Source organism: Dromaius novaehollandiae, chromosome 5, assembly GCF_036370855.1.
Source record: "Dromaius novaehollandiae isolate bDroNov1 chromosome 5, bDroNov1.hap1, whole genome shotgun sequence".
Classification (NCBI taxonomy): Eukaryota; Metazoa; Chordata; class Aves; order Casuariiformes; family Dromaiidae; genus Dromaius; species Dromaius novaehollandiae.
Genome location: NC_088102.1, coordinates 2,316,924 through 2,342,758, shown reverse-complemented (window position 1 = coordinate 2,342,758; position 25,835 = coordinate 2,316,924). Strand labels below are relative to the sequence as shown.

Here is a 25,835-nt window from a genome sequence, read left to right as displayed (position 1 = left end):
TGGTTTTATGCCTCTGGATCAGTTGGCCGTGCTTTTGGAAAAGGGAGCAGCCCAAAGACCTCTTGAGATCCTTTCCCTCCAACTGCTAGAAATGAATTACACACAAAGTCTTAGATACAGCTCTGCTTTCAATGACACTTGTAGTGGTGTGTGAGTATGTGTGTATGTGTGCGTGGGAGTGTGGGGAGTGTTACAACACCTCTCACTAAGCATGGTGTTCAGCTTAACCCCATACTGCTCTGCCTCAGGAAATTCCAGTTTTTCTGCAGGACCCTCTGACTTTGTCTTCCTCTGCTGCCCTTGTCTTGACTGGATCTCCTCACCATGACTTCTGGACCATTTCTCCAGTTCAAAATGTTGAGTCTACCCTTCAAAGTGCTTGCACTTGCAAAGCACAGCTGTCATCCACAAATTTTATAGGTACTTCCTTTATTCCATCATGCAAGTTATTAAGAAAGCATTGAAAAGAACTGAACCCAGGACAAATTCCTGCAGGATTCATTTGAAATGTCCTCTCAGTTTGACAGCAAAACATTGATAAATACTCACATCAGCTGCATGTTAACCTTACGATGTTTTCATATAAGAAAAAACCTTTTTCAGCTTCTGAAAATGTCATGTGAGGCAGCATCAAAACACTTATTAAATATGTCTCACAATACTGGAGCAAAAACATAATTTACACACACTTTTGGTATTCTGAAACAACCATCGCCTAATGACTCTGAGTTGAGGTTTCCAAGTGAGCCGTGCACAGTGAAAAATCTCTTTGGCAGAGTCATGGAGGCAACTGAGCTTTGGAAAATGTCCTGGTGTCCCTGTGCACTCCCTTTTGAGACGCTTTGTGACTACCTCACCAGATCTGGCCTAAATTCAGACCACGTAGACTTGTGCCTTCCAATAACAACATTCCAAAGCTTACACAGCTGCCAGCAACATGCCATGGGGGCATATACATACAGTGAGGAGTACAACCAAGACAGTAATTTTCAAACATATTCCATTAGATGTTCAGAAACATCTAATGATTTCAACATCGGCTGAGAAGCCATCCTAGTTAAAAGAAGATAGAGGGCTATGATGAAGATAATATGGCAAAAGAAATAAATTAAAAGTTTGAAAAGGGAAGTGACTGGCTGGGGAAGCTAAGTTAGCAATGGGATAGAAATCCCTAACAGCATTAAAGATAATAAATGATCATTAAAAATATTAGGGGAAAAAACTCCAAGCCAGGTTCTGCATATAGCTCATTGCTGCATGCAGACTATAACCCTCTAATTGGCAATGCAGAAGAGGAAGAATTGTTCAGTAGATATTTCCATTCTCCATTTTACCATTAATAAAGTAGAACTTCACAAAGGAAAAATCAGACATTTTCATGGTACGCGTGAGTCTTAAATAATCTAGCCAAGGGCCACTTTTAAACTTCTCCATTTTCCACAGACAGACCACAAGCCGGTGTGGAGGGGTGCTCCTAAATGCCTGCATTTTCTATACTGACCATAGACAGAAGCTCAAACTGATGTTCCCAGTAAGGATTTGCCCGACATCACTTTGGGTTGATAGTGTTTTCACCTTCCTCTAAGTGTAGGTCCTAGATCTCCTCATAAGCCAACGAATCATTTCTCCTCTAGACTCCTCAGTTTTGGTGCTCTTTAGTGTCTCTTGTTTAATCTCATGAGAACAAAAAATGGTATATTTTCCATGAAGTTTCTGGGCTCTGTGTAGAGGTATCTCAGTGAAATCTAATGGCCTGTAATGTACAGAAGATCTGAATAGATCTAGTCATTCCTTCAGGGAATGGCCATGTAAAACACTTAGAGTGCATCTACCTAAGAATTCATTTTAGATATTCCAGCTTCAGAGGCTGAACGTGTCTGTTTTCAAATACACTATCAGCTGAAGAGCCATAAGACAAACGGGATGCCTTAAGGGACATATATTTATTAACAATATTATTTTCTTTTCCATATAACAATTACTGCTATTGCTGTTATGAGTCCTTGGCCGGGCAATGATTTTCTTGTCTGCATACTATTGAAGGGAAGTCACCATCCGCTATGGTGGTATCCATGGAAATGGGACTCATGGATTCTTACCCTGAGCCTACACCTTGGCTCCATGCACATACTGACGGTGTCTACAGCTTACAGTAGTCACTGGTGCTTATGCAGTTCTGTCTGTCTGGAAGGAAGGCAGATGGAATTGGGTGTCTGCTTTTCTTAATTACTTGATAGTTCTTTCCTGTCTGCAAACCTCACATTGTGCTACTTGTCTAGTTTTGCTATTTTCAGAATAACTTAGTGTAACCCCTGGGGATCCCTGTCCTGGACCGGTACAGCTCTTCAGAATAAACCTTTTCCACTGAGAAATTATAATTTGTATCTATGTTAATATGAATGCAGAAAAGGAGACTAACCTAATGTCAAGATGTCAAGAAACATCACTTGAACAACTCTTAGGCTGATATGCATATAACATAGCTATTTGATAAGATGATAAAATCTGAAATGTTGGATTATAATCTATAAAATGGTACTAGAATAAAAACCATGACAAAACAATTAGTCCTGTTTCCAGTATGAAATGCAGTTTGCAGCATATTAAAATTTGGACAAGCTCCATCTGCTTAAACTATGCTTCCTTATAATTTAATTACACAAGGTATCCATGCCTGAGTCATTAACAGCATTGTGAGTAATGTGATTCATTAGCAGGGGCCTACATGTGCTGTTTGTTTCTTCTTTTTCCCTGAGATATATATCAGTAACTTATAAAAGATTTATATTTTGACAGTCTCCATCTGGGCTATTCTAATACAATTTTGTTCTCTTTCAGTGAATAAAGCACGTTGCAGTCGTTCTCCAAGATACGAGAACAGCTTTATAAGTGCTCAGACAGATGTTTAGTTCTACTGTGTTAGCAGAGTTGCATTTTCTCCAAATAAAACTGCCTTTTTACAGCAACAAGCAATATTCTGCTGTTTCTGTTGCTACTGCTTCAGTCAATATTTTGAATCTTTCTTTTTCCTGAATTGGGGTTGCAGTAAAAAATTGTACCTTTGTGGAAAGGCAATATTGAAAAATATACTTCAGCCAGATTTTCCAAGAAATTTCCAAAAAATGTCTAATGTAAGACATTTGGATAACAGAGGTAAGCAATGCAATAGGTCCAAGAAAATTTTACATAGTCCATGACATGACCTGCCCCATTTGCATTAAATTTGTGTGGGAGGTATTTCTTTTAGAGCTATTTCATATCCTAATGTAAATGCAATCACATAAGTCCTCAAGGGCTTTTACAGGACAGCAGGGCAGCACTTAACTGAATGTCAGCACTAACTAAAATCTAGTCACGGTATTAGGGTCTACTTGCGCATGCACGCATCCTAATACATTCAGCATTCTGTATATGCCAAACCTCATCCAAGAGAACAGGTCTAGGCACTGGAAATTAGAAAAAAAGACGTTTCCCAGGACGTATCACCGCATGTTTGCACTGCATTCACTCTTCCCCAGCCCGTGACTTCGGCTGTGGTTGCGGGCAGGATGCTGCGGCTGGTGAGGTTTCGGCCTCAGCTGATTCAGCCAGTGGAGGCAACACAGCAACCACAGAGCCAGCAAACAGGTAGTGCGTTTTCCAGTGTCATGACTGAATCATTGTACCCTAGCTGAGCCCAGACCGGGCAGCGAGACAGACGAGGTGACCTCTGGAGCTCCCCGCCACCTCTATTTGTGATGCCACGATACAAAGCATAACTCTAGCCCCACGGCAGGTATATATCTAATAAACTCAGTGTTGCTCCCTTTAATTCTCTGCTTTCTTTTTTAAAGCCAACACCATCACATACAGCACAAACCCCAAGACATCAGCTATCTGGATAAAGCAACCTGTTTGACAAAACCATTGCAGAACAAATGGACAGTCTCATAATTTGTGCCTGAAGTTCCCTGTTTTGAGGAGACATATTGGTATTGCAAAAACAGAGCGGATCTCTCAGACCCTCTTCAGTCTACAGTCTCAAGTGATTTCATGCCTATTAATCTCTGGGTATGCTTATTACCTTCCAGAGGAGGTCCCAGGCTTTCACGCTGTCTGGGTATCCTTACAAAGGCTATGCTGCTGCTGAATGGTTTCAGACGGAAAGCTTTTGCTTTCTGGAAAGTCCTGGACTTTAGAATGTGTTGAGGATGACAAATTAGGCTTAAATTGTCACAAATAAGCTATTTACTGTGTAAGCAAAACACTGTTTCTTGCTAAAATTTGGGCGGCTTTCTAATTATTGCTTGAAATAGCAGGCACTTATTTGGGAAAAATGAGCAGGTAACTGCGCTTTCTAGGAAACTGCCACATGATGGACGATGATGACTTGAACCCACAACCTCTCAATTACTTTGAGTCAAATGTCTTGGCGGATCAGACGGTTTTGTTACATTTCCTTGATGAATGCAACATCTGCACAGATATTCTTCCAAGAACATTTCACGTGTACGTGCTTTGAGAAGCAATGGAGAGAATGCAATAAATATGGTAACTAGCAGGTGATGAGGAATCTGACGAAATTAAATTCAATAAGGCTATGAAGACTAAATGAATGTCTTAGTACATATATAAATCTTCTGCTCTTTATTAAGTCCTGCAAAGATTTATTAAATTTTGTATGGCTTAAGAAATACAAAAGAACTGTAATAAAAAGGGAGAGGGGGATTGCATATAATTCACATTTTAATAATAGTCAAATGGGTTGATGTTATCTTTTCTGATATGATGAATATTAAAGAACATTATACAAACTAATATTTGTGGAAAATTTATGCAATTCAAAGATGTGTGGTTCAACCTTCAATAACAAATAGAAATCACTTCATAGTTTCAAATATTTCTGGCATCAAAGTTTCTACCTTAAAAGCCTATGGTTTCAGCATTATTTTTATCAGAATCACTATGTTATGGAAAATATAAATTTAATTTATACAAGTGCACTTTTACGAACAGTGTAAAGTTTTGATTTTTTTTTTTTTTTTACCCATACAGAGTAAATGTAAGTCTATCGTGTTTATTCCTGGACTGGTAACTCAGCGCTGTGAGCAATGGGCCCCGATCACAGATGGGTGCACAGGGGACTCTCCCGCAGCAGGGAGAGGCAATGCTGGCTGTACAGCACCCAGAGAGAGACCAAGGGCGGTGCAGAGCAGCCAGCACCACCAAGGCACAGGGAGGAAACAGAAAAGGGAAACAGCGACTGAAATAATTAGCCACCTCAGAACTTGTCTTTACGTAAAGCACTTGCTGTACAGGGGCAGAGGAAGCAGGGAGTGCAGATGGGGATGTTGCAGTCCAAGGGATGAACTTGGACCACGCTCCCCACAGAAATAATACAGAACTGTAAGAAAAAAATGACAACTTTGATACATCCCATGGAATTGAAAGAGAGCAGCTATCGAGCTGGTGGTTGTGTGCCTTGTCTCACCCCCAAAAATAGAATGAGCTGGATTCTACCCTCAGACATGAAATACCCGCTCACATTTATTCATCTCATCCACTGCAACTGCTCCTGTGGGCTGTCTTAGCCAGGACATTTGAGGAAATTCAACTTAGTTTAGCTTGCAGAGAGAGAGCAGGGCAACTTGCAGCCCTTCCTGCGCTGCCAGGCAAGAACACACCTATCAACAGTGATGCTGGCCCATTTGATATATGGTAACACTTCTGCCACCAAAAAAACCTGACATGTTCAAACCTTCCTTTACGTCCCAAACGGCTTTGAAAAAGAATTAGTTTTTAAAAATGCCTACTTATAAGAAAAATTACTGGATGACTGCAGGACCTCTAGATAAGCAAGGAGAAATGAATTGATTGAAGGATGTCAAGAAACTGGAAAGTGAAATGATGGTTTTTGGATTAGCCTTTCCATTTAAAATGCAATGCAAAATTTCTTTATCCAAGGGCACTTTTCACAGGAGCTGAGAATACAGCCTTGACAGAGATGGAAATCCCTGAGGAGACTATGAAAAAACCCTTAGGAAATTCACGAACAGTACATCTTCAGGAGTAAAATTTCTGAGGTTTCTGAAAGAGATAAATTGTAAAATAATGGGGATAATGGAAAATAAAGTTCACGTTTCTTTGCTCTGGTGAGATATGATACATATGAGCACTACAATGCTAACTTCTTTAAAGAGAAGACATTGGAAACAAGCTATGGATATTTGCATGTTACATTAATATCACTGAATGCATATTACAGAATTATCTCTTTTCAGTACAGATGATTTTACATATGCTTGCTGTTTAAACATTTGAGAAAAGCAGCATTTATTCCCTGTAAGATTCGAAGGTCATTAGTGTTTTTCTTTCTAAAAGAAAGGTGTGAAAAACAAAAAAAATCCAAAAGTAGATAGCTGTTTCTCTGTCATATTGATAGATAGATTTTCCAAATGTGCTTTCTAGATTTGAGTATATTTAAGTGTTTGATTTCAGCAATTTCTGTAAGCAAACAATAAAATGCATTCAAGCAATATCTATGTATGTGCTAATGGTATGTGCCTGTAAAGTATAGAACATATGAACAAATTCAACAGATGATCTCATAAACTTTTGAAAAATTACATTGTTTTTGCAATATAAAGAGACTTTAACTGCTTGTGTGTCCAGAAATGAAGCCACAAGAAAATCTTTGTGAGGATATCTTCTCTGTACAGATACTGGATTATGGCCTACTCTAGTGGGAAAAAGTGCATGAGTTAATTTTAGCAAGAGATGAAGTGTTTGCAAGGTTGGACCTATTTTCCATGAATGTCCCATGAAAGATATTTGTAAAAGATTGCACACTCACAAGTGGAGACAGGGATGAGGCTCCACTGACTACGTGGCCGGGGGACTATTTCAGGAAAGAACGTACAAACCTTTGCTGCATAGTGTTGAAGTATTGTGGCACTAGCCAAGAAAAATGTTTGCGAAGAGGTGATTTGGCTTATTGCAGAGTTTTCTGAAAAACTAATAGAATAAGGATCATGACAGCAGTGTCAGGGACTTGATGGACAATTACACATTCAGACTTTCAGAAAAGCTTTTGATAAATAGTGAATATACTGAAAACTTCATCGAAAATGTTGCAAAAAAGAAAAGGTTCCCTTTCCTCATCTGCTTTTTCTTTCATGACTTTAGAAAACACAGAATGAAGATACCAGAATGAGTACCTGTTTCTCAGTGACTAGGGATTAATGGTATTCCCAAACTAACAAGAAGTCCAGAGAGCACTTGTGCAATGTTTACCAGGTCTGAAGAGCTGCAGCAGAGTGAGAAAGTGAAACACGTTGATAGCGTAACCTAGTTCAGATCACGGTCATAGCTACATTCTCCGTTACTTGCCTAAATAGTTTTAAATGCTTAAGCAATGATTGACTGATAGTTCTCATAAACAGTGGCAGATGGGAGAGTAGGTGTGGTGGAGGGTTAGGAGTGCTTCAATTGCTATCAAAGGCAGTCATTTCTATACGCAGTCTATTTACCTGTTACCCAACACACACATTTGTGCTGTTTCATGTTCGTTGCAGTGATGGAACGGACTGTGCTTACTCTATGTTTAATAAGCTTATAAAAGGAATTGCAAGATGAAGTGCTAAAGTAGTGGGATATCAAACTCAATGATCGAAGATCTTGTTCATGTGACACCTATGTGCTTATTATTAATGCCACTGTTAATGAAATGCAAAGAAGACATAATTTCTTTATGCTGTTAGTGGTTATGACCTGATTTGAGCCTAGGCAGCTGCTTTTGCTCCATTCTGTGCTTAGGCATAATTTTTATAATTGTCAATATTAATGTTTTCCTGTCCTGCCCCCCTGGCATTACCTAGGGCTTGGCATGACAGCCAGGTATATTAGTTACGTAGCTGATGCTGCCTACCTTTTGGATTAAAATCTGTTGATTAAAAGTCTTTTCCCTAACGGAGCTAGTAAATGTGATTTTCCTCTCCCTTCCCTGTGGTAGGAATGAAGTGTACTACAGGCACTGTCAGAAACAACAGAGCTTTCCCGAGTTTGCCTGATGGCTGAAAACTACAAGCTTTTGGTAAGTGTTTTCCCATGAGAACGCAATTAAAGGAACTGTGGCATAAAGTAGCTGCATTATTTCATAATAAGGGGGAAAAATGCTAAAACCATTCCTGTATTTGGCCCTTAAACACATGCTGCAGGCACAGTGCATAAGGAGAAGGTTCAGACCTGCCTTGCCCATCTAGTCAAGGAATTAAACACAGAGCAGGACAACTGCTGACCCCGAGCACACCGGACGCTCTGTGCTGTGCTGAATCTGCCTGCCCGTCACCGCTGAGGGGCCAAGGAGAAGATGCTGTAGGTGAAAGCATCGAGGCAGCCCGGGGGCAGCTGGGCCTGGCCGGCAGCGCTCACTCTGGGAAGAGAAGGCGGCATCTGTGGATGGAAGAAGAGCAGAGAAAGCATCTATGCATTAAACAAAGCAGCAACCTAATGCTTTTTATTGCTGCTCTGCAAGTCGTAAAACCTCAGTGTTTGCTGTAGCTTCACCAAACTGGGAGCAACAGCTGGTTGGAGGAGGAAGCTGCTTACAGCTTTCTCTGGTATTTGGATGAGGCCCCAAATACAGCCTGCTTGATCGAAAAGCCTTGCGGAGGTGCTGCTTAGCCCTCTCTTTAAAGCCAGCCCTGGCTCTGCCTTGCAGAGGTGTGTAACCTTCCTGACGTTGCGATGACCGATTGACGTTGGAGCCGTCCAGCTGATGGAGCTGAACATGTACGTGACATGGATGATATGGAAAACGAGTCTCACCAGACCCAGCACTCCCCCCTACACATGCACGTAGAAAGAGGGAGAACTGCAGATCCCGTGACGAGTGTTGAGGCTGTGGTCTGCAGTTCTCTGCCATGGTTTTCCAGATCCCTGTGTGCAGCTCCTGCCAGCAAGCTGTTCCGGATCCTCAAGCTCCACCACCTCCAAGCTCTGCCTAACTATTTCTGACTAGCTGCCTTCCCAAGATCACAGCATCGCCTCCATATGCACACACACGCTCGCTACCTACTGCTGACTGCTCAGCAGGGTCATGACAGCTCTTTGCAGTTGCTGTTTTTTAGAAGTTTTTCAGAAAGAAAAAAAGCACAGCATTTCTTTACTGAATAGATGAAACATTAGCAATATCACAGTGTTCACTGGAAACGGTCTCTGAGCTTGTCTGTAACACTCAGATACGCAAGGTGCTGTTAGAGGACCCTGAACCATTAATTTCCTTGGTGGCTGGACCAAGCACCTCTCTGGAAAAATGCAAACAGAACTGAGCCATTTCAGAGCTTCTGGAAATCGCAAACCTTACATAAAAGTCTTATGACTATTTAAAAATGGGATCCCAAAGATCAGCATATTGACCTGAAGTCTTCCCAGCAAGTGACCAAAAACAGTCTCTTGCTCCACCTCTGAGCCAAGGGCCCAGGCACATACGTCTAAACTGGGTTCATCACCTGAACCCTGCAGCACAGACTGTCCCCCTGTCCCAGCCCTTGCAGAGAGTTTCTGCAGGACCGATAGCTAGGTTCCCCTCACTGGGGCACGCGTGTCCCCAGCACAGATCAGTAGTACCGTGCTCCCAACGCTCCCACAGAGATGAGCTGAGAACCTCACAGCACCATCCGCTGTGCTGGAAGGAAAATATATTGGGAAAACAGGTCACTCACGTCCTAGGGGCTGCAGTAACCAGGAGGAAAACAAACCTCCTCACCTGCATCAGACCAAATTCCCTTCAGTGCTCCATCTCCTGAAGCAACGAGCTGCTGGTGGATGCGGTCGCACAACATGCTGCCCTATTCTAGATGCTGAAAATGTAAGATGAACCAGTCCAACAGAGAGGTCTAATCAGCTGTAGGAACAACAAGCATCAAACCCAGCACGAATGTGACTGACAGCTTTGCCAACAAGCGGTCAGGGTCCATTATACCCTATAGGTGAACAGCAGAAAATTGGTCATAATAATATTGTTTTACTAAGATGAGAAGCTATTTTGCCTAAGGCTTCTACTTAGTTTCCCTTCAGCTCACAAAAAAAAAAAAAAAAAAAAAAAAAAAAAAAAAAAGCCTATCAGTATTAAGTATTTAAAAATCAAACGTGGGAAAGAAAATATATTTGTTCACTGTCATATCCAGGTTTATTTTAAATTATTTTCTCTATGTAATTTGGAACCTAAAATTGTTCAAATGTTATTATTGGAATGAAAATTCATCCTTTAAATTGAAACTCTTGTCTTTTTCTCTCAGGTAGAATACAGCCTCATGATTGACCCTAGCTATGGTAAGGAAACAGTGCAGAACTCTGGTGGAGTTTTCAACTGTAATGTTGAGAATTTCCTCACTTTTTATCTGCATGCATCTTTTTTCTATTGTTATTACTGCTGATTGCAAAGATTTTTAATGCCTTTTTTCTAATCAGCACATTTCTCTCCGTATTTATTCATTAATGCCAAAACCCGTATTTGTGATTTCCAAATTGTTCCCATGGTGACAAATGGGTAATGTCACAAAAACTTGATTGTAACATTGCTGAATGGACAGCACAGGAACTCAAGCTAACTATAAGCGGAATAGCTTCTGTTTTCCCACAAATACCCTAATACTCAGTAATGAAGGCAAAGGAAATGTAGGCAGTTCATTATGTGTCTTGAATAAAGAATTATAATTTTTAATCTTCAAAATGTGGCAATGTTTTCTATTTACGTGAAGAAAAAGATGATGTGCAAAATGATTGGTAATTCTGATGCAAAAATATTACTGAGAGGCAGCAAGATGCAAAGATCTCCATCTTAGACCTGTATCCTATGTTTTTTATTTGTAGGTATGTGACCCAACGCCAGTATCTTCTGGGGTGGTGAAGCAAGAGCTGGTATTGGTTTAGCAAACTTCACACATGGTGGACCTACGTGGGCAGATGCTGCCTAGCAAAGCCAGAGCAACCAGCCACACTGTGTATTGCATCGCTTCCCTCTACCTGCCCGATTTGGTATCCGTCCTGTATTCCAAAATGCCATAATACTGGCATTTGAAAGGAGTGCTGACAAACACATAGAGGGGGATTAGGGAATTTTTATAGAACTTTCCTATTAGAAAATTATTAAGGTTCCAGTTTAAAGCATGTAGTCAAGACATCCTTAACCCTTAAGGGATCATGTACTTAAGATCTTTCTACTCTGAGATTCAACTATACGCTCTAAGTTAAGCTGATGCTTTTTACTTTTCTAAATAAGAATATATGATAAGGCCTGCATAAAGATGAATGGTATCTGTCATATATGTCCACAGACACCTATCTGCACTCAATAGCATCGGGCAACTAATTTTCTCCCTTATTACCTGTCTTATGTAAGAGCCATTTCAAATCAGGATCTTTGTGTCTGGTAAGCATGAGATGGCTTCCTTCCATGCGAGAGAATTATTCTAGACTGCAGTGAAACTTGCCCTTTCCTTAGACTGCAACACTCTGCGTGAGGCTTGCAATAACTGTGCTCAGTCCTGGGCCTCCCTGGAGCTCTCCAGGCACAGCCCTCGCCAGGGACAAGGGCCTCCCAGAGAGGTCTTGGCTCCACCAGGGTGGATTTCACTGCATTGCATCTCCAAATTCTTCTGCATGACCAAAATGGAAACTATAAGGTGAACAGAAGCTAATTAAAAAAAAAATTGATCTTCTTTAAAAATCCTATGGATAAAAATTGTAAAATTTTAAAGGACAATTGATTTTTTTTTTTTTTTGTCAGAGAAAGATCAGTAAAAGAAAGGGTTTTAAAATAGCTTTATGAGTGCATAGGCAAAGGAAATGTTTTCATTAAAAAAAATCTCCTAGGAAGATCACTGTGTTCAGGACGGCAGAACAACACAAGCTGTAGCACGTGCAAACTTTTCAGATCCAGCACTTTTTTTGGCACTGCAGCCCTCCTGATCCCCAGCTTTCAAACCCTACCTCTTCTCCCAAGTCTGCAGCATGTCATACTGGCCAGCAGGCATATTCTTATATTCCTCTAAAAAATAAAACAACAAAATATTAAATGAGTATGCCTTAATATATTCATCCTTGGGTATTAAAAACTGCTTTTGCAATTACTTTTTTCTCCTTCCCCACTTCCCAAGAGGACATGCTCTCAACTAAAGGGTGGTGAAACAATGAATTTCCTTCCCATTTAAAGATGCAGTATCTAATCTTTTGTAATGAATGTTCTGGCTTGTTCAGCGATTTCAGCCCCACTGCATCAAGCTCCAAAAGTGATGGTAGAAACATGTATAAGACCAAAGGGTGGTATTCTACTAGCATCTTTTTCAAAGAAATGTGACTGAGTGGGCACAGAAAAATGAAATACCAGCAGTCGAAGCAATACCTGCATTTGGCACTTCTTTATTAATTAACTAATATTACCTAGCAAAGGCAAGCTTCATGTATTTGCCTTAAGAACTGGACTGTAAATTCACTGCTATGAAGGAAAGATGTTGCTGAGTTAATCTTTGTAGAAAAAAATTAGCCTAGAGTGTTCTGTATGGAGTAATCGCTCACAGATGAGTTTGCTTTCTTTTAAACTATCCTCTCCCTTTGATTTTTTTCCCCCCCAGACATTAACATCAGCTTCCAGCCATTAATTTTGGAGCATTTGCTTTGTATCCTTGAGAAATCAGCAGCCATTCATTAGCAAACTGCTGCGGGTTGACATCCTACATTTCAGTCCCCACCTTTCCCCAGCTGTGTTTAAACAGTTGATGTCCCATCCCTTGGCAGCAGGTCTCCGAGGGGCTGCAGAACCTACTGCTCCACCAAAGGCAGAAGCGATCAGCCGAAGGGGACAAGCTGGGCAGACTCCGGAGAGGCCAAGAGCTTTTTAAGTTGGATGTAATGACAAAGTTACGTTAATGTAGAAGCACAGCATATGGACAGCTATAATCTTTAGTCTTCTGCATTGAACCTTATGATCTAATATGTGCTTAATTACTTTATACAATATTCCAGAATCGTTGGTGCTCATCAGGCAGAAATTACTTTGAAAACCTTATTTATTTCTATTTCTTTTTTTAATAGCCAAGATTACTCAGCATAAAGTACCATACATTTTTATTGGAACTTTTCCTTTTACAGCTGCATGCTTCTTGTTGGTCACAATTTCCCCTCAGCAGTGACAGCGGTGTAAATCTGTATTAACTTCTTCAGAAGGAATGGACCTTCTAAAGTTTTATACTGGTACAATTCTCCCTAATGTCTATTTTCGTACAAGATCCTGTTTATGAAGCATCAAATAAACTATGTAAATATCAAATTCAGTAAGTTCTGAATACCGAAATGCAACAAATGGGAACTGAACACAATGCCCCGAATGTTTTTCATGTTACGCCTAGGAAAGCTCAAAGAAACCATCTGTGTAAACATCTAGAATCATAAAGTTAGCCCTGGACCTTTTGCACATCGGTGGTGGTGATCAAGCTGTGCTGAATTCCTCCTAACAAAGTCAGAAAAGCAAATACTGGGCCTGGTTCTGACAGTGGAGTTCTACTCAAGACGACCATGCAAAATTTGCAAAATTACGGCTCTTCAGAAATATGCTTTCCACAAGCATTTCTGTCCAAGATTATGATATGCACATCTGTAACATGGTGACACAGTCTGCGAATCTAGTGTTATATTTCTTTATCCTCTCTCCCCCACTGTCAGTTGGCAGAAAATTTGATATTGACCAATTCATTACCTTTTTGGTAATGATTTTTCACCTGAGGCTGTGAGTGAGTCATGTTTCTCAGATTACTGGGATTCATTCTGCTTCCGGCTACTTCCCTTTCCCCCAATACTATGGATCATATATTGATCTTTCCTAGCCCATTAACTTAGACCATTGATATTATTATCAATGGTTTACATGATATTCGTGCTTTAGATCAGAAGACCTAGTACTTCAACTTGACTTTTGCCATTCTGTGCATTCTGGTCTGATTCCGTACTCCACATCAGCCACGTTTGTCTGTTCTGCAGCCAAATCTATACATGGGAGATCTGTGCATCCCTCAGTGGCAGCTAAGGGAAGCACAGACGGAGCAGAATGGGCTGATCCTGCTGCTGGCGTAGCTCAGCCGCCCTCTTCTCCGAGAGGCGAAGTAGGGCTGACACAGCAGGGTGGATGACCAGAGGCTCCCCGTCTCCAACCCATTTCCATCTCCAATCACATCCATTTCCAGATGATCCACAACTCTCACTGTTCCCCATTCTGTTGATTAGACCAATATTTATGTCCCTTTTCAGAGCAAGGGCAGCATCCAGGCATGTCCTATGCCAGTTCTCAAGGACATATCCTGTCCTGGGTTCATTTCTTCCCCAGTACCTCCCACCCTGAGAAGCAGTCCTGCCCTCCCTCCTTTCTCCAGTAATTGCTCCCTCCTCTGCAGTTTCTTCATCACATTAATTTCTCTCAGGAGACCTCCAGCAAATTTTGCAGGCAATTTTATTTCCTTAGTAATTTTAAGTTCATCAGCTTACTGTTGTGCCTTGACCTGGCAGAAAGCCCTCATTAATCTGCCTTGCTCCTCTTCCCTCTCATCCTGGGACAAAATGGCTGGCATTGTCTCTGTAAATAATGGCTTTGAATGCTAATTTTCAAAGAATGAGACGGTCCATTGTGCAATTACAATAACTGTGTCTTTTTAAAAGATCAGCATATTGGAGTAAAGTTTATTTTGCTACATGTGATTCCTTCACACCTGAAGAGCAGCTGTAATTAGCATCGTGAAAGTGCTCGTGTCTTGCCACTGCCACTCTTCAGTTTCAGACAGGACCAATTTTGCTTAGCGTAAAGGTGATGCACTTTGGCACCTTTTAAACTGCTAGTGGTTAAAATGTTTTTGCTGCAAGAACGATCACAATTTCTAGCCAGCTGTCAATAAAGATCATTGGCTATCTGAATTCCTCGTCCTTTAACTAAGACTTCAGCATGCTTCATTTATTGCCCTATAGCTATGTTGCAACATTTTCGTGGTGTATAAAATGAAAGAGTAGCTACTCGCTCTATGGTAAAAAATAAATTCTGAAATAAACTGAGTTGCTAAATTCTGACATGAATTTAGAAGAAACCTCTTCTTCATAATCCCATCTGTCTCCTCTCTCAGCAAGGCATTGGATAACACCAATCAGAGCTACATCACACGATGCATTAGAGCAGGAGAAAAAAATCATGGGCTAAACATAACCTCACAGCTTTTGGCAGCTATTAAAAGCTTGCAAATTAACAATTAAATTCTGCAAAGGCTGTCAGTGCTTGCAAACAACAACGTCTGGCTTTAAGTAGCTTTTCTTTTTCTCTTGTTAGATCCATCATTCCTCACTGAAGATTTATTGCAATAACATGCTGATATGAGGTAGCTGATTTACATGGAAAAAATGTGGAAGTTTGTCAAGATCTCATTTTCATGTTCATTGATACAAAATATCCTAATGGATTTGTTAGCTCCTATCCTATAAGACTGTAGGTACTCACACATTATTATGGGAAATGCAAGTGCTGCAGCTTTATCGGTATAGCAAATCTGACCCTTGAGGATGATGACCGCTCACTAGTCTTGATCCAAACATAGTCAACCTTGTTAATGCCCCACTTCCCCACTTTACAAACTCTTCAGCATGACACTTTTCATATGCAGTTATTTGGGCTTTGGCAGGCAACAAACTGGAAGTCAAACAAAATTGAAACATCATTGACAGTTGAAGCCACGACCAGGGTTGTATGAACCCATCTGTTAGAAGCTCTGAGGCCACCCAACACTGTGATCATTTGGAGGAGACCTTCTTTCCACATCTTTGCTGCACCTGGGTTCCTTTCTTCAATGTACATACTACAAAACTGCCTCAGTGGATTAACTGGCTTATGTACCCACTAGTTTAAGGCAGCTGGTGCTATTTCTTAGTGTATAATACACAAATGAGCCAAGTCCTATATTGTCCAGATTTTGTTTTGTGCACAGCCTTTGAATCTCTTAACATTGCCATTGACTGTAGGAAATAATTGACCAGCTGTTCTTCCATCAGATACAACAATATAGATTACAACAACAACAAAACAATTTGGGGGTATAAAAGATAGTAGTTGGCACATGGAAATCATAAAACTCCTTGTTTTCCATTATGACATTGACCCCGGTATTTACTAAGAGGGTTTATGCTACTAGTGTTATTGGTTCTAGGTGCTCTCTGAACACTCACGGAGCTTATTAAACCACTAACTGCTTGAGAAAGAGACAGGTTAGCAGAAGGAGAACAAGAAATGTAGGATTCATAGATGCATCACCATATCATTGCAGCCACAATAACACCTGTGCTTCCGTGTTAATGAGTGTCTTGTGATGAGTCCAGGGACTATAAGTCAATGAAAGAAGACACCGTCTAACGAGTAAGTCTTGAACACTGACAAAGAGGTGCTTGTGATCCAGTAGGACTTTGTTTAGTTCAGCCTTTTCAATTTTCTGTTCTTTCTAAAAGGTTACCTTTTATAGTCATAAATAGAAAAGGTCAAAAGTAAAACTTTGAATTACTTACAAAGCTCAACACAGCTTTGGCTTATGTTTGGGGAGTCTTTGGGGAGTTTTGCTTGTCTCTAAACAGCAAATCTGATACCCTTCTAGGGCGATGGGACTGCACAGGCTTCTTAACACCGCAAACACAAACTCCTACCCTAATTCCTGTCCCAATTCCCTTCCTTAGACATCCCCATGGGAGCCCACCTGAAAGTGGGAGCTCAGGCTTTCTGCTGCCTGCAGGCAGCATTTGGCAGTGAAACACGGTGTGAGGCTTGGAAGGTCTTCTGCCCTCCACCCCCACTTTATTCTTAAAAAAACTGGAGAGAATTACAGATCAAAGGAAAGCAAACACAGCTCTCTGTCTAATCTTGATCCTTTTGTAAATCTATCTGCTTCTGCCAAGCCCTTTAGGACACCTCTCTTCAGTGGGAGTTAGAGGCCTAAATATATCTTTGGGCAGGGCTTAGTCCTGCTGCTGTATGGCAATGTTTATGCTCATCTTCATCACTTTCCCCCAAACATTTTTGCTGCCTTTGTAAAGTCTTCAGGGTGAGAACTCTCTCATGGTGGATGGGTCTGCACTAACGGTACGGTGCTCTGAAACAACTGGAGAGAGGATGTTGCTTACAACTGATTCATGCTACCCTGAAGGACATGTCTAAGAAAGATGAAATGACAATTTTCTCTAAAAGCATCTTTCTCATGCTGTTGAGCATGGTGGGGATCCACTTTTAAACTACATGCCTTAGACAAAGTCCAGTGATATGAATCCCACCAAATGTTTTCAAAAAAATTAGGATACATGAACACTTACACTCTGGCTTTCCCAAAACTGCAGAGGGATGCATGCACACAGCTCCTTTTGAGGAAACGTGACATAGTGCCGGAGGGTTTCAGCTGTAACAGAGACGCACTGTGCAGAAGCACAGTCCTGCCTGTACCGCACACAGCACTCAGAGGTAAAGCGAGCAGGAATGGGTTTGAACAGCAAAGAGGTGAATGTTGTCCCTTCTCATTCCAGATGTTTTGTGTAGGACCTGCCACCACTGGCGACCTCCCCACGAACACGGGAGCAGCGAAGTCAGAAAAGCCCTTGCAGTCTTCAAGGGTAGAAGAGTTTCACAAGCTCAGCAGAAGGAAGAGCATGCCACTTCGTTTGTCCAAAGCAGCTGCTGTGTGATGCTGAAAGTCAGCATGCAATGGGAAGTGGGGAAATACCTGTATGACAAGAACCTGTGGATTTATTTGCTTTGTTCCAGTCAGTGAGCTGAACAAAACCCTCCGACTTCCCAGGAGATCCCAGGAATCTCTTTGCCAGGCAGCTTCGGTGAGCTTGGCGTTTCTATTACCGCGTCCTGACGGACAGCCCCGCTAATACGCTTAGGGCAGCGGACTGTAGCAGCTACGGCAAAATAAGCTGATCTGCAGTGATTCTTTCAAAGCAGCTTCCTATGTACCCCTGTGGGGACACCTTAGGAATAATTCACTTTACTAGGAGCAATTAGTGTGCTTACTACCTGACTGAACAGAGCCAGGGGAACTACCCCAGCAAGCCTCACGCCAGAGCCTCTGCTGCCTGTTTCCGTGCCAATATGCTCTATGCAATGCCAGCAGCTATAGAGGAATATATACGTCACGCTATACCAACTTTACGTTCCTGGCCTAGCAAGTAAAAAAATACCTATCAATTACTTATTACATAACACATATAGCACAGTATTTCTGCAATGTCTCCACACACGTGCCCAGTACAGCTATATTTATAGCAAGAGGTAGTTCTTGCATTGAAGTGCTTACAAGCTCAAAAGATATGACAGAAGCTGTGAGAAAAGAATTATTATGCCCATTTTTCCCTTTTATTACACCCATTTTTCCCTTTTAGAATTGAGGACTAAATAGATTAAATAGTGTGCCAGGCAGTCAGCAACAAAGCTCAAACCCTTCCGTCATTTACAGGCCCAAATGGGACACTGCCAGTATCCTACTTTCAAACCAGTCAATTTGCAGGCGATGAATGGCTGTTTATTCCAAGCACACATTTTTGCCTGATATTTCTTTCGCTGAGAGGCTGGTAAGCAGACTCCGAAAGTGCAGAGTCAGCACTTTGATAATGAAGGTCACTTCTTTTGCTGACTACTGTTAAAGGGGTCCCTGGGTACCATTTCAGTTACAGGCAGTTCAGTGAGCAGACATGCTTTCCTTTTTCCTTTTTTTGGTTTCTTTTTTTCCTTTTTGCAGTGTTTCACAATCCAAAGCACCTGATTAATTCAGTAGTCCGTGCACAGCTCTGAGGCAGCTGCATGATTAGCCTCCGAATGTATTTTAAGCTGTTACGTGCTGAACTGCTGTGGTCTTCCACAAATTCTTTTATAACTATGGAAGCAACTACTCACTTGATAAGGGCAGTCTCCATTAATTCTAGGACCTCACAATGCCCCAACACCTCTTTCATGAAAAAATAAAAAAAACACACACCTTTAATTTTGAAACCCAGCACCTTGGAATTTTTATACTCAAATTATTTCTGCTTTCCCCACCCTTACCCCCCAACAAGATAGCAGATGCTCTTCATGTCAGAACGGCCTCCCAAACCAGAGAGAAGAGGAAACTGGGAAGAAAGAGAGCAAGAAAGCAGCCATGCTACTGCGTGCCAGAGGAAAACAAGTCAACTGCAGGAGAAAATGGGGAGGCACTTAAAAATACGAACCTCTTCCCCCCTCAAACATTGCTGCTGGGCACTCTGCTCTGCACAGGGGAACCCTGCGAGCTGGACCCTCCGGCCGGCTTTGAACGTGCCGACGGCGGCAGGTTTAGTTACAGGCCAACCCGCAGCTGAATGACGTGATCCAGTCCCAGGGCTCGGGGAAGCCCCCAGGTTTTGAGGGGGAAAGAAAAGCGTGCAATAAAGAACAGGAAAATTCTCGCCTATGAAAGGAGGCCTGAGAAGCAATGCACCTTAAATCCCACAGACGCTGCAAGAAACATGCCAGGGGGACAGAGCCAGCGACCTGGCTTTGGACTGCAGCATCTTCCAGGAGAGGGTTTTTTTGCTGAGAGACCATTAGGAAAGGCAAGAAGAGCAACACAGTTACAACAGAGCTTTCAAATTAGGATGAATGTGTTTATCAGTGGTCAGTGATGAACCTTCGATGTGTCTTGGATGAGCAGAAAACTCATGCATAAAACATAATCAGTGTGCAGGGCCTGATCTAGAGTCTTCATTAATATGATGCATTTTGCATTTGCATCAAGTCAGGGCAAACCTGCTAGTGTTTATTCTAAAATACAAAAATAATCTTGCATCTAGGTTTTGGGAATACTCTGCTGATCGCCTCCCTCATACAAAAAACATATAATTAGAGTAAATAAACTGATGCAACTGAGACATAAAGTATTCATAAAGTACATGTAGAAAAACAAGGAGTAACAACATGACATTTCATATGAGGAAGGGAGAGGTACAGTCTTCGATTTTAAAAAGGCACCAGGTATGTATTATTTATAATATGTTAGTGCTGGAAGACCTGAGTCACATTTGCATTGTGCTACGCTCTGTACGTACACAAGTTGAAGACAGAGATGACCTGAGAAGTTTACGTTATAAATAGATATATAACAAAAACGAATAAAGCAAAGCAAACCCTGGTAACGTATTTCAGAAATAACCTGCAAATTGGAACACTATTTCCCAGGGCTCTGGAGTTGTATTCACAGACTGACCAAGGAATGGGTCGCGTTTCAGATGGGCTGTCCCGGCAGAGTCCTCTCCGCACCCCTGGCTGGCTGCCCCACTGCACTGCCTTTTAAGTGGCCAACGGGAAAAAAGGGATGCTGTTTCTGCTTTGCTGTCTTCCAGCTTTCACTCTCCTCTTTTTGTCCCTAAATAATGTTTTATCAATCCTCCACCTGGCAACTGGGAACAGTAGAAGATCACAGAGTTTTAGATTAAGATATGCTATAGTGAATCCTTCCTTAATGATTTCTCATAGGACTTTCCAATTCAAGAACCTGAGGGGTCCAATACCACCAAGGGGTCACATGCTGAGTTCAAGAGATGTTACTGCTTATCTTCAGCACTCTTGGAAGGAAAAGACTGCTTCCACACTCCAGGGTCTGCAGCGGCTTTCCAGCTCCCTTCTAGATGCAGTTCAAATTTGCGCTTTAGCTCTTTGTCTAGCAGCTACGGTTAACTGGGCAATTGTCTCCTGCCATGTGGGTCACTACCCTGGTTGCCTGGCCTGTGTCAACGCTCCTCTGTTTTAGTAAAGATGAGACAAGAGGGGAAATGAGGAGGGTTTGTCTGCTGGAATTGCCAAGAGAATTGTGCCTTAAATCACATACTGTTATCTGAAATAATCTCCCCAAGCTTGTGGGCATTTATGAAAGGTTGTTGTTTTCTTTTTGAGAGGTGTTTTTCACAAGTATGGGCAGTGGGATGGATTTCTTGACTCACGTAGATTTACAAGGGAAGGAGCGGGATGAAATTGGGGTAGGGTGGAATTACATCACATGTAAGAGGAAGAGTGAGGACATATACATACCTCTGTTGCTCATTTGTTTTTTTATGAAAGTTTTCATCACTTTTTCAATGCATAATAAATGAACAAGTGTTAGGAATAGAAAAGGCAAAAAGACAAGAGTAACAGGCATGCTGAGATGCTGCAACACATGAGAAACAAGACATAAGCATACCTATCAAGAGATTAAAATTGTTTACAATGAATAATATAAAAACCTGGCATTGTCATTCCCTGTTGTGGATATTTAGTTCTCTGTAGTCTAGAAGCTAAGCAATCAGAATAAGAGTCATTGCTGGAAATCCTCAGCTTTTCCACAAGTAAGTTGGCTCTTGCTTTAATAAATCATCTATTTTGTCCTAAATAATGCTCCCATAATTTAAAGTGCATATCCAGCAAAAGATGTTCTCCCCCAAAAAAACCTACAGTAGAGGTTGTTTCTTAATTTAAAATCATGCAGAAGGGAATTGTTTTCTTGTTTTCAGAATAAGGGAAAGTCATCAGTCCTGCTAAGACATATCTTTTAGCCCTCCAAAGACCTACACCCTTTCCGATAAAATGGTAATTTTAAAGAGTTGATACTTCTGCTTACTTCAGGATATGCTCCTAAAAACACTGCTTAAGCAGTTTAAAATGCTCAGTCCCAAATTTCCCAAAATGTTATTTACAATAAAGTGATTTCTTTGCGCTTGGAAGAATTACTCTTAATTTATTCTGATCCTGCTTTACATCTCATAATGTTAGAAATTGGTCTTTATTATTGGTAATTCTCCGGATAGTGTTGAGTTGATTCTTATTGCTGTTAACAGCCCAACGTGTAACATGTTAATGGTCCATGGCTTTGCCTTAGGAAGGCCAACTAACGAACCGGTTGTTTATGGCTGGTAATGATTGATTCGTCAGTGATTATATTGCTTAATTCAACAGCAGCATGAATCAAAGATGACACTTCTTTCTTTCTCGGCTGTCACTTCGGCTTTAGTGCTCTTCACGGTAATGGGTGTTGAAGGGTGTTTATCGTGATGGCCATTCCCCACATTTTCTTCTTACAGCACTGCCGTAAACTATTTTTAGTGCCGTGTTGCTACGAACATAAACAGCTGATGATTGAATTGCACAGAGAAGGAAAAGGCCCCAGACATTAACCTCTCGACAACAGCCAGCTTGGACACAGTGGTACTTGTTCTCGGAGCTCAGCCACAGGGTCGAGTTCAACATGACACCATATGTCAACTGAGCCATAATAAATGCCCATATGTGTGTGCATTTAGCCTGCAAACAGAATAATTTAGCTCCGCTTAGGCTGTAGTGAAATAGATTTAAATGAGTCAAATTATTCAATGGTTAAAGGCACACGTGAACAACTCCTGAAGCTCAGCTGATGTGTGGTAATCTATTTAGCCTCAATAATTCAATCTGGTTTCTTAACATCAGTTATGTTAAAGTTGCTTTGCACAACTTTGGCAGCATGAAGGGACCATAAAAGAGGTATAAATTACAGATTTCTACCGTTTCAGTCACTTTAAGGATCATTTAAACGTCCATGGAACTGTAAAGGGACCCCAGTGCAGCATCAGGTCAGGGAGCAGAAAACAACCTGACATCAGCAACCAGAGGTTGAAAATCTTGCTTCCCTGTTTCCAAAGGGCTTTTCCTCCTGGACGATATTATCCAAATCTCAGTCATGATCAGACCTCATGAAGTTTTCTCTGCATGACTCTAAGGCAAAGTGAAACAGCTCATTCACCTCTTTCTCACAAAAATATCCATTTATCTCTGACGCAGGAATATAAAAGGTATTGCCACCTACATTTCATTAAAATTTGATGTCCAAGTGCTTTTGGAAAATTTCTTTGCTTAAGTCTAAGAAAAAGCTTTTTTCCCAGTACTATACAATCTGAGAAATATAGCTAGGAATTCTGTTCACCAAATTAGAGACCATAGAAGTCCCATTTAATTAGCCAAATTCAGCGATTCTTATCTCTGCAGTCTCTAGACATATGATTGTAAGATGATTAATAGTACAGTATATAACAGACAAATTCTTCACTCCTGGGTAGCACAAGCACTAATACTTCAAATAAACAGAAAATACAGAAATAACAATACAAAAAATAAAAACCAGAAAATAAAAATGCTTAGGTTGTTATTACTTAACAGACCAATTAAATTGAAGTGCTGATGAATTAACCTGAATGAAATTGCCTTGGAAACAGCTTATTTGTGGAACAAAACAATTTCTTTGAGGTCTTTTTTTGCCAAAAATCTTTGAAGTATTGTGACTACTTCACAATAGCGAAAGGCTGGAAGCTTCCAGTCCAGAAGCTACATAGACTATTTCCAGAAAAAAAGTTATTTTTGAAAACAATCTTTTAGTAAAGATACCATGTGGAGCAGGGCTACTTGCTTGATAACATGACATCACAAGAAAAATCACTACTTTCTGAACAAATATGTATCTGGGAATGAAATACTACATTTTCCCACCTGCTGCTTTGTCCTTGCTTTAGCAACACACGCACTAGAAAACAAAGATACAGGCTTAAAAGACTCAGAGGCATCTGAAGAACTCCCACTTCTTTCAGAACTGTTTGCCTAAAGGATTACAGCTGCAGATGACCCCAAAACTCAGCATATTCTTAAACTCAGAGACATGTCAGTCCATCTGCCAAGTATCTCCCTTTGTCTCAAAGAAGAATGAGTCAGCTTTCAGTTCTGTGCATATAACAAAGTAGGGGTTTTTTTAAAAAATATGTCATTATAGTGGAAATGCTGGGAATGAACGATACAAACTGATGAAATGTTGTGGTCAAACCACAGATTAGTGATTTTTTTCCTCCTGAACATAATGAGCATCTCTTAAATTCAGAGAATTTCATTAAGAACTCAATTTCAAGTTGCTTATTAAAAATTACTAGAACGATAAGGGGAAACAAACACCTCTCTTGCAGCTGTGCAGTCTGGACCGGTACGTACAGTGACTTGGACAGGGACTCCGTTCAGGTGTTTCTCTAATGAGCAGTAAGCAAGCACGCGCTACGCACAGCCTGGATGTGCCAGAAGAAAAGACGATAGCAGACGTGTGCAGTGGCAAAGTCCCATCTTGTTTTCTGCTCTCCTTTCAGCTACATTTACTTCGCAGTGACACTGCCTGGAGGAACTTTTAAGATTCCCCTCTGTTCCCTTCCCAGCCCAAAACCAAACTCATGCAGCATCGCGGTTCAGTGCAGTTTTGTGCTGAAGCGACTAATTCACAGTGGTACCGAAAGAAAAATGGTTTTTCGAGGCCAGCCTTGATCTGTGACTTACCAAAGTCAGCAGCCTGCCTCCTTCACGCCGGCCCAAAGCTGGTGATAACCGTGCCCAGCGCACCGAGCTGCACACCCAAACGCTGAGTAACTTTTGCCAGGATCTGCATCAGTCTCAGCAACGCGCTGGCTCAGGCCGCAGCTGCATTAGCATCAGCTACCGCAGCACATCCCACCTCGCCGCTTCGGCCGGAAAGGCAAGGGAGGAGACGGAAACATGCGGAAAGCGAAGGGAGTGAGGCTGTGTGCAGGCAGAGCAAGAGGAGTGAGGAAAACAGTAGGACACGCTGGATAAGCAGGATGGGGAGGCCTTGCAAGGAGAGGAGAGCTGGGGCAGCCAGAGAGCTAGCAGCAAGGCAAGGCGGGCAGCAAGAGCGTATCAGGAGCAGAGCAAATGTGTCCTGGCAGGGACAGCACACGGCATTATCCGAGACATGAAAACAGCCCAGGCAAAAAAGTATGGTAAACCCAACAGAGAAGAACGAGGAAAGCCCAAAGGAACTGCCCTGCTGCTAATTTAAACAGAGAAAAAGCCAAAAGAATGAAATCTGGGTCACACAGACATGGTAAATTGGATCCTTGCTACATCACCTGATTGCCTGGGCTCTGAGGGCTCTAATAAGCCCCCATGGCCCTGATCAGCCCCACCTGGGGCTTCCCCCCACCCCTGCCCATGGGTCTGGGGGCTATTGCAGCTCAGCCCAGGGCTGCCAGTCCCTGCCCCAGAGATGCTGCGGTGGTGCCGGGCCCCTGCCGATCCAGACCCCCAACCTCTGGGCCAAACGGTGACCTAAGCGTTTAATTTTTTATGTCTTCTTTGTCTCTCAATATCAAAATTAGTAATTAAAAGTTTTGTTATTTGGAAATAAATTAATTTCAACTCCCTGAGGCAAGACTGTTTTGCCTGTGACAGAGTTTGAAGCTGCGAGTAAGCTTGCTTGCCCTGGTGAGTGTGTCACTTTTCCTGGCCTTCCCCCCAAAGTAATACGAGCTTAAGCCTGGGCACAAGAAATTAATACAAAATACAACTTAAAATCACCTCTCCTGGAGTTAAGCACCAACACCAGCCCTCTTGGAAATCACAGCAGCCAGCACATATTCCTGGTGCCCATGATCAAGTAGACACGGCCGTTACCTTGGATCTGAAGATAGCCGAGTGCGTTAAACCTTTGGGCTACAAGTCTCTCCATTCCTCCAGTTAAATCTTCTCTAATTTGCACAGAGCAGTTCAAGGTTTTCTAAAAGACATCTAGCTCGATCACAGCAGAAACAAAACACCCACGCACCAAGCACTTACCAACTACATTAGATCCCTCTCTGAGACGGTCGTTTCTCCATTGCTGAGACAGGAACCACAACCTTTGGTCATCAATCTGCACACTTAAAATTCCTTGACTCCTGCTGTGGAAAGGGGAAGAGAAAAATTTAGCTTTTGATTTTCAGGCTGTTTCCCTGTTTTCCTAGGT

At 41.6% G+C, this 25,835-nt stretch overlaps 1 long non-coding RNA gene across 2 annotated transcripts in view; it reads right to left on the bottom strand.

Annotated features, from left to right (window-relative positions):
• Positions 1-25,835, bottom strand: part of LOC112993823 (uncharacterized) — a 399,015-nt gene that overhangs the window by 26,834 nt on the left and 346,346 nt on the right. Inside the window, exons 5-6 of one of the 2 annotated variants that reach the window (XR_003261801.2) lie at positions 25,667-25,770; positions 11,779-12,028 (exon numbers count right to left, since the gene is read on the bottom strand). This is a non-coding gene — a long non-coding RNA (uncharacterized LOC112993823). Of the gene's footprint in view, positions 1-11,778; positions 12,029-25,666; positions 25,771-25,835 lie in introns of those variants that run through there. The other variant, XR_010389252.1, reaches the window with a different exon arrangement.